This window comes from Tachysurus vachellii, chromosome 17, assembly GCF_030014155.1.
Source record: "Tachysurus vachellii isolate PV-2020 chromosome 17, HZAU_Pvac_v1, whole genome shotgun sequence".
NCBI classification, from domain to species: Eukaryota; Metazoa; Chordata; class Actinopteri; order Siluriformes; family Bagridae; genus Tachysurus; species Tachysurus vachellii.
The window spans coordinates 2,007,501-2,015,000 of record NC_083476.1 but is presented as its reverse complement, the minus strand read 5'-3'; the positions used below and the strand labels follow the sequence as shown (position 1 = coordinate 2,015,000).

Here is a 7,500-nt window from a genome sequence, read left to right as displayed (position 1 = left end):
GACGGCGGCACCTGAACGTCCCCTCGCTTTTTGCCCCTTTCTCACAAATTGCGTTTGCAATTATTGTCCGTCTGACATCTTCTAAATGAATTCCACGGGAGCGCTTGACCTCTTTTGTCTTAGCGTTTCATCAGAGGAACCTTTCTCCGTCCTTCCCGAAGCTCCTCTGGATGTTTATTTTTATTTTTTTTTCCTTTTTTTCTGTTCTCTTTACGCAAATAACACAAAAACAGCAGCATTTATTTCCCTGCCATGAGAATCCTCAGATATCGGTACTGCGGGCAGGATCGATTCTTTCCCACAATCCCCAGCTATCAAATTTTACCTGCCTGCATATCGATGATCAATGGCGTCCAGGATGGCTGAGAGCGCAAAGCATCGTGGGAACTGTTGGGGTGGGGGTGTTTGTGGGGGAGTTGTTCTTCAGATGGCTCGACCTGATAATCCACACGCTGCTGAGTGTCTTCTCGAACCTTCCTCTGACTTTCACCTCAATTCCTGTAAAAGGATACAAGACAAAAATAAAAATATATTTTTCTTCTCCAAGGTTCAGGCTCTTGTAGAACGTTCAGTGTTCTAAAACATTCAGTTTGTTTCAGAAGATTCACCATGTTCCAAAATGTTCTTCGGCTTCTAGACTGTTCAGAAGATTCACCATGATCTAGCAGGTTTCCCGTGTTGTGTGTGTTGTTACAGAACGTTCACTGGGTTCTAGCATGTTTCCTGTGTTACAGAACGTTCACTGGGTTCTAGCATGTTTCCCGTGTTACAGAACGTTCACTGGGTTCTAGCAGGTTTCCCGTGTTGTGTGTGTTGTTACAGAACGTTCACTGGGTTCTAGCATGTTTCCCGTGTTACAGAACGTTCACTGGGTTCTAGCAGGTTTCCCGTGTTGTGTGTGTTGTTACAGAACGTTCACTGGGTTCTAGCATGTTTCCCGTGTTACAGAACGTTCACTGGGTTCTAGCATGTTTCCCGTGTTACAGAACGTTCACTGGGTTCTAGCAGGTTTCCCGTGTTATGTGTGTTGTTACAGAATGTTCACTGGGTTCTAGCATGTTTCCCGTGTTATGTGTGTTGTTACAGAATGTTCACTGGGTTCTAGCATGTTTCCCGCGTTACAGAACGTTCACTGGGTTCTAGCATGTTTCCCGTGTTACAGAACGTTCACTGGGTTCTAGCATGTTTCCCGTGTTACAGAACGTTCACTGGGTTCTAGCATGTTTCCCGTGTTACAGAACGTTCACTGGGTTCTAGCATGTTTCCCGTGTTACAGAACGTTCACTGGGTTCTAGCATGTTTCCCGTGTTACAGAACGTTCACTGGGTTCTAGCATGTTTCCCGTGTTACAGAACGTTCACTGGGTTCTAGCATGTTTCCCGTGTTACAGAACGTTCACTGGGTTCTAGCATGTTTCCCTTGTTACAGAATGTTCACTGGGTTCTAGCATGTTTCCCGTGTTACAGAACGTTCACTGGGTTCTAGCATGTTTCCCGTGTTACAGAACGTTCACTGGGTTCTAGCATGTTTCCTGTGTTACAGAACGTTCACTGGGTTCTAGCATGTTTTCCGTGTTACAGAACGTTCACTGGGTTCTAGCATGTTTCCCGCGTTACAGAACGTTCACTGGGTTCTAGCATGTTTCCCGTGTTACAGAACGTTCACTGGGTTCTAGCATGTTTCCCGTGTTATGTGTGTTGTTATAGAACGTTCACTGGGTTCTAGCATGTTTCCCGTGTTACAGAACGTTCACTGGGTTCTAGCAGGTTTCCCGTGTTATGTGTGTTGTTATAGAACGTTCACTGGGTTCTAGCATGTTTCCCGTGTTACAGAACGTTCACTGGGTTCTAGCAGGTTTCCCGTGTTGTTACAGAATATTCTGAAGGTTCTGAAGTGTTTATCGTGTAATAGAATGTTCCTGATGGAGCGTACGAGTGTTCCACATGGTTCAGGTTGTTATAAAAGGTTGGTCGTGCTCTGGAATGTTCACAGGGTTCTATAATCGCTGTCGGAATGTCCAGTGTTTATTAAGGGGCGGAGCTTCACGAGTGATGTCATCGTTTGTCCGTTTCCCAGGACGTGGCTTTAAAGGCGACATTGATTATCACTTCACAGCACAAAGACCTGCGCCAGTGTGTCTTTATACACACGTTATATACACATATCTACACACACACACACACACACACACACACACTTCTCAGTCTAAAAATAAATTAGTAACAAAATAATAATTAAGTAAAAATAAAATTAGTAAGTAAAATAAAAGCAAACCAAAGAAAAGGACAAGAAAAAGATGGAACCTCGGCAGTTTGTCAACAATCGCAAATTATTTATTTATTAAATATCATATTATTTTTAACCTTTTACATTTAATGTTGTAAAACATCTTCATTCATACCAGGACGATGTAAATTCAGTGTGTGTGTGCGTCTGTGTTTGTGTGTGCATCTGTGTTTGTGCGTCTGTGTCTATGTGTGCACATCTGTCTGTGTGCGTCTGTGTTTGTGTGTGCATGTCTGTGTTTGTGTGTGTCTGTGTTTGTGCGTCTGTGTTTGTGTGTGCACGTCTGTGTTTGTGTGTGCACGTCTGTCTGTGTGTGTCTGTGTTTGTGCGTCTGTGTTTGTGTGTGCACGTCTGTGTTTGTGTGTGCACGTCTGTCTGTGTGTGTCTGTGTTTGTGCGTCTGTGTCTGTGTGTGCATGTCTGTCTGTGTGTGTCTGTGTTTGTGCGTCTGTGTGTGCACGTCTGTCTGTGTGTGTCTGTGTTTGTGCGTCTGTGTCTGTGTGTGCATGTCTGTCTGTGTGTGTCTGTGTTTGTGCGTCTGTGTGTGCACGTCTGTCTGTGTGTGTCTGTGTTTGTGCGTCTGTGTCTGTGTGTGCATGTCTGTCTGTGTGTGTCTGTGTTTGTGCGTCTGTGTCTGTGTGTGCACGTCTGTCTGTGTGCGTCTGTGTTTGTGCGTGCATGACTGTTTGTGTGCACGTCTGTCTGTGTGCGTCTGTGTTTGTGCGTCTGTGTTTGTGTGCACGTCTGTCTGTGTCTGTGTCTGTGTGTGCACTTCTGTCTGTGTTTGTGCGTCTGTGTTTGTGTGTGCACGTCTGTGTTTGTGTGTGCACGTCTGTCTGTGTGTGTCTGTGTTTGTGCGTCTGTGTCTGTGTGTGCACGTCTGTCTGTGTGCGTCTGTGTTTGTGCGTGCATGACTGTGTTTGTGTGTGCACGTCTGTCTGTGTGCGTCTGTGTTTGTGCGTCTGTGTTTGTGTGCACGTCTGTCTGTGTGCGTCTGTGTTTGTGCGTCTGTGTTTGTGTGCACGTCTGTCTGTGTGCGTCTGTGTTTGTGTGCACGTCTGTCTGTGTGCGTCTGTGTTTGTGCGTCTGTGTTTGTGTGCACGTCTGTCTGTGTGCGTCTGTGTTTGTGTGCACGTCTGTCTGTGTCTGTTTGTGTGTGCACTTCTGTCTGTGTTTGTGCGTCTGTGTTTGGCACGTCTGTGTTTGTGTGTGCACGTCTGTCTGTGTGTGTCTGTGTTTGTGCGTCTGTGTGTGCATGTGCTGTGCGTGTGTGTGTATGTGTGTGAGAGAGAGATTGTAATGCTTGCTGCATTTTGTGAGGAGTTTATAATTGACGCTTCCCTCGGCTTGGTCAGTTTATTCGGCTCGAGCTCAGCTTGCCGAGATTCGTCTCTTTTTAAAAAGATTAATAACGTTAATTTTCTTTTCTCTTTTTTTTTTCCTGTATAAAAAGGCCAGCGGTCGTCGTCCTGCCTTTTTACTTTATTATGTTTGAAAGCAGGGAGCAGCAAATAGGATTTAGATACAATGTCGTTAAAATAGATCTTGGCCATATCAAAGGTGGAGGATCGATGCGTTCAAAAATCAATGGTTTGTACAGAGCAGGAGCCTCGGAGCCCAACGCAGCCCAACGCAGCCCAACGCAGCGCAGCCCCGAGACCAGAGACACAAAATACCTCCCCGTGTCCTCGCTGACGATCCATCAGTGTCCTGTTAGCGTCACGTTCACCACTAATCCTCACTGCAGTTTACACCACTCACCAAAAACACTGCTTATAAATATTTATGTGATTTTAAAAATATCATTTGTTGATTTATTACAAATATATATATATAAAAATGGGAGCAAGTTTAAAGAGTAAGATTTTATATTTAAATAAAAGTAAAGTTTTTAAAGATGTGCAGAATTTTATTGGGATGAAGACGTTCGACCTTTCTTTCTTTTTCTGTCTGTCTGTCTGTGTATTTGTTCAACAATGAATTCATAACTTTTTACTTGCAAGTTTCTTCAAATTAACAATCGTGTGTGTGTCTCTGCCTGTCTGTCTGTCTGTCTCTTTTGTGTGTGTGTGTGTGTGTGTGTGTGTGTGTGTGTGTGTGTTGTCTGTCTCATGTGGATGTTGGTTAACCAATAGCTCAATCAGCTATTGACCTTAGTTATAGAAAGGAGGCAGACAGACTAACTGCTTTTACTGTGTGTGTGTGTGTGTGTGTGTGTGTGTGTGTGTGTGTGTGTGCAAACATACAACTAAAGGAGGATGAGATAAATCGACGGTGTTTGTCTTTACCGACAGCGCTGTCAGATTGCCATCACAATTAAAGCCACTTCAACACTACAGGGTGTGTGTGTGTGTGTGTGTGTGTGTGTGTGTGTGTGTGTCACACCGATAAAAAAGCAGTCATTCACCCTCTCAGAGATGCCCCAGCCCTAAAGGTCAGAGGTCACATGAGAGCCAATCAGAGGCGATTGAGGAAATTGGGCTGGAATTGAATCAGGCTGGAGCCGGTTGTGTCTCGAGCACACGCTCACGTATTAAAGCAGAGGAATCACGTTAGTTTGTCCTGCGCAGGAAGACAAAACAGAAATAACACGATTATTTTTGTCAAAATAAAACGATAGATGGGTTAAAAGAATCCAGTTTACAACCAGTAACCAAATAAAGAGCAAAATGAAACAGTCTTCTTTTTTGTGCTCTTTAACAGTAAATCACTTTATAAGCTCCAAACTCTGCTATGACCTTTTTTTTATTCTGAATATCGTGTGTGTGAGTGCTTGTGTGCGTGCGTGCGTGTGTGTGTGCGTGCATGTGTGTGTCTGTGCGTGTCTGTGTGTGCATGTGTGTGTGTCTGTGCGTGCATGTGTGTGCGTGCATGTGTGTGCGTGTCTGTGTGTGCGTGTCTGTGTGTGCGTGTCTGTGTGTGCATGTCTCTGTGTATGTGTGCGTGTGTGTGTCTGTGCATGTGTGTGCGTGTCTGTGTGTGTGTCTGTGTGTGCGTGTATGTGTGCGTGTGTGTGTCTGTGCGTGCATGTGTCTGTGTGTGTGTCTGTGTGTGTGCGCGCGTGTGTATCTGTGTGTGTGTGCGTGTGTATCTGTGTGTGTGCGTGCATGTGTGTGTGTGTGTGTTGAGATTGTGTACCTCTCCTCTACAGTTCCGCACCGGAATGAACATATCGACTTACATTAGCGTTTGTTAACAAAGATTTTTGATTAGCGAGACGGATCTCCGACAACAACTAGAGGAGGATCTCCGTTTGTGGTCAGAGATGATTATCTCAGATATTATTACAAACAGAACCATCAACATCAGAGAAAATGAAACATCTGGTTTGGTCCAAGGACCATCCTGAAGTGTAGAATGTATGTTAGTGTTAGTGTTAATGTTAGTGTTAGTCTGCTTCACAAGTTTCTGAAGCCAGACAAGTGTACAGAAGCTCTGGATCCTGTGGGCGGAGCTTGTGAGGACGAGATGTTAAAGTCTCTGCACTGAATCAGGAACTCGTCCAGGAACTCGTCCAGTATCTTTGTGGGTTTAAGTCTGACACAAATCTTCTCCATGAAGTTCCTTGAAATAAAATGAAGTGTTCTGACTTCCTCTTCCTCTTCCTCTTCCTCTTCCTCTTAGTTTGTGTCATGTCCAGATTTTTTTCTTCTCATACCTGTAGATTTTTATAATCCTCCATTTCCACAAAGTTTCCAGAACTTTTTGTTGACGTCCTGAAAGAGTTCCTGGGTTCGAACAACCTTCAGGGATGAAGAGTTCCTGTCTCGTGTTCCCATAAAGATAAAGCTGTTATATAAAGCATGTGTTAGTTATCTGACAATGCTGACGTTTCACCAATCAGCAGTGTTCACTATAGCAAGCCCCGCCCCCTTTCGGTCCACACAAGTTTAGCTACAGTGCCGCTACAGTAGGAAGCAGGAACTAAAAAAAAAAAAAGGTTCCTGGGACTAAATCTATTTTTAAAATGTCGTCAACTTTGATGAGTTTGTGGTATTTATTTACTTTTTTGTTGCTATCATTTTTTTTTTTCTTTACTATTTTTTTCTTTTTTATTTTTTTATCTATTAATCGAATCTAATCTATTAATCATTATGGAATTAATTATAGAATAATTACATTTTAATAATAATTTCCTTTGCTGTTTACTTTATTTATTCTTTATTTTCTGAGCCACGATTTTTGTTTCTAAGGCTTTTTTTTTTTTTGATTGTTTGTCTTTATTTTATTCTTAATTCTAAAATAAATTCCTAATTTTAATCATTAAAAGTAAAATCATGTTTTTTTTTTTTTTTAATGGATTTTTTTTAAAGAATTTATTGTTGGTGTGTTTATGTTTTAAAGTAAAAATGATCTTTTAGGATTGAAGTTTGAGATCAACTGAAAAATGTGTCGATTTAATGTCTAAAATCTTTACACACGTTGAAAAATACGGAATATTCTCAGAATTATTAAATAATTCTCGTAGTTTTATAAATATTTAATACAGTTCACACTTCAGTAAAATTCGCTTTCTCTTGAATTTTTTTTTTCGCCTCACAGAAATCTTACTTTAAGATTTCTACCACTCTCTTTTTTTCAGAAACACCTGTCTCTCTCTCTCTTTCACTCTCACTCACTCACTCACACACACACTCACACACACACACACACACACACACACACACACACACACACACACACACACACACACACATTGGTGGTCAGATGGTGATCAGGTGACCAAGCCAAGCGGTCAGCACTCACACTGAAACCCAGCCAAGTCATAGCCTTTGTTTCCCGACCCCACACACACACACACACACACACACACACACACACACAAGCACACGCCGCACCCAGCTGTGTTATACACGCGTGCGTTCAGCGAAGGCCTGAGTGCAGAGGTTAATACGTGTGCCGTTCTGCAGCTTAAGTGTCTTTGTACAAATGTGTGTTAGTGTGTGTCTAATTGAGCCGTGTCTGTGTGTGTGTGTGTGTCTGTGTGTGTGTGTGTGTGTTAGTGTGAAATGCAGAGGGGTGGAGTTGTGTGTGAGGGGATAAAAACGTCCCCACCACCACGTTTCCGAAAGCGTAACCCCCTCTGGTGCTCTTGTTGTGGGGTGCAGGCTGTGGCAGGGGTGGGTTGTGTGCACTCCATTAAGCAAGTCGACCCTGACCGTGACCTCGGCTGCACAATACACACGTGTGCACACACACACACACAGGCTGTGTT

General features: G+C 43.2%; 1 protein-coding gene across 2 annotated transcripts in view; it reads left to right on the top strand.

Annotated features, from left to right (window-relative positions):
* The window catches only part of LOC132859725 (WD repeat-containing protein 7), a 132,329-nt gene that overhangs the window by 89,743 nt on the left and 35,086 nt on the right, over positions 1 to 7,500 (top strand). The window lies entirely within an intron of this gene.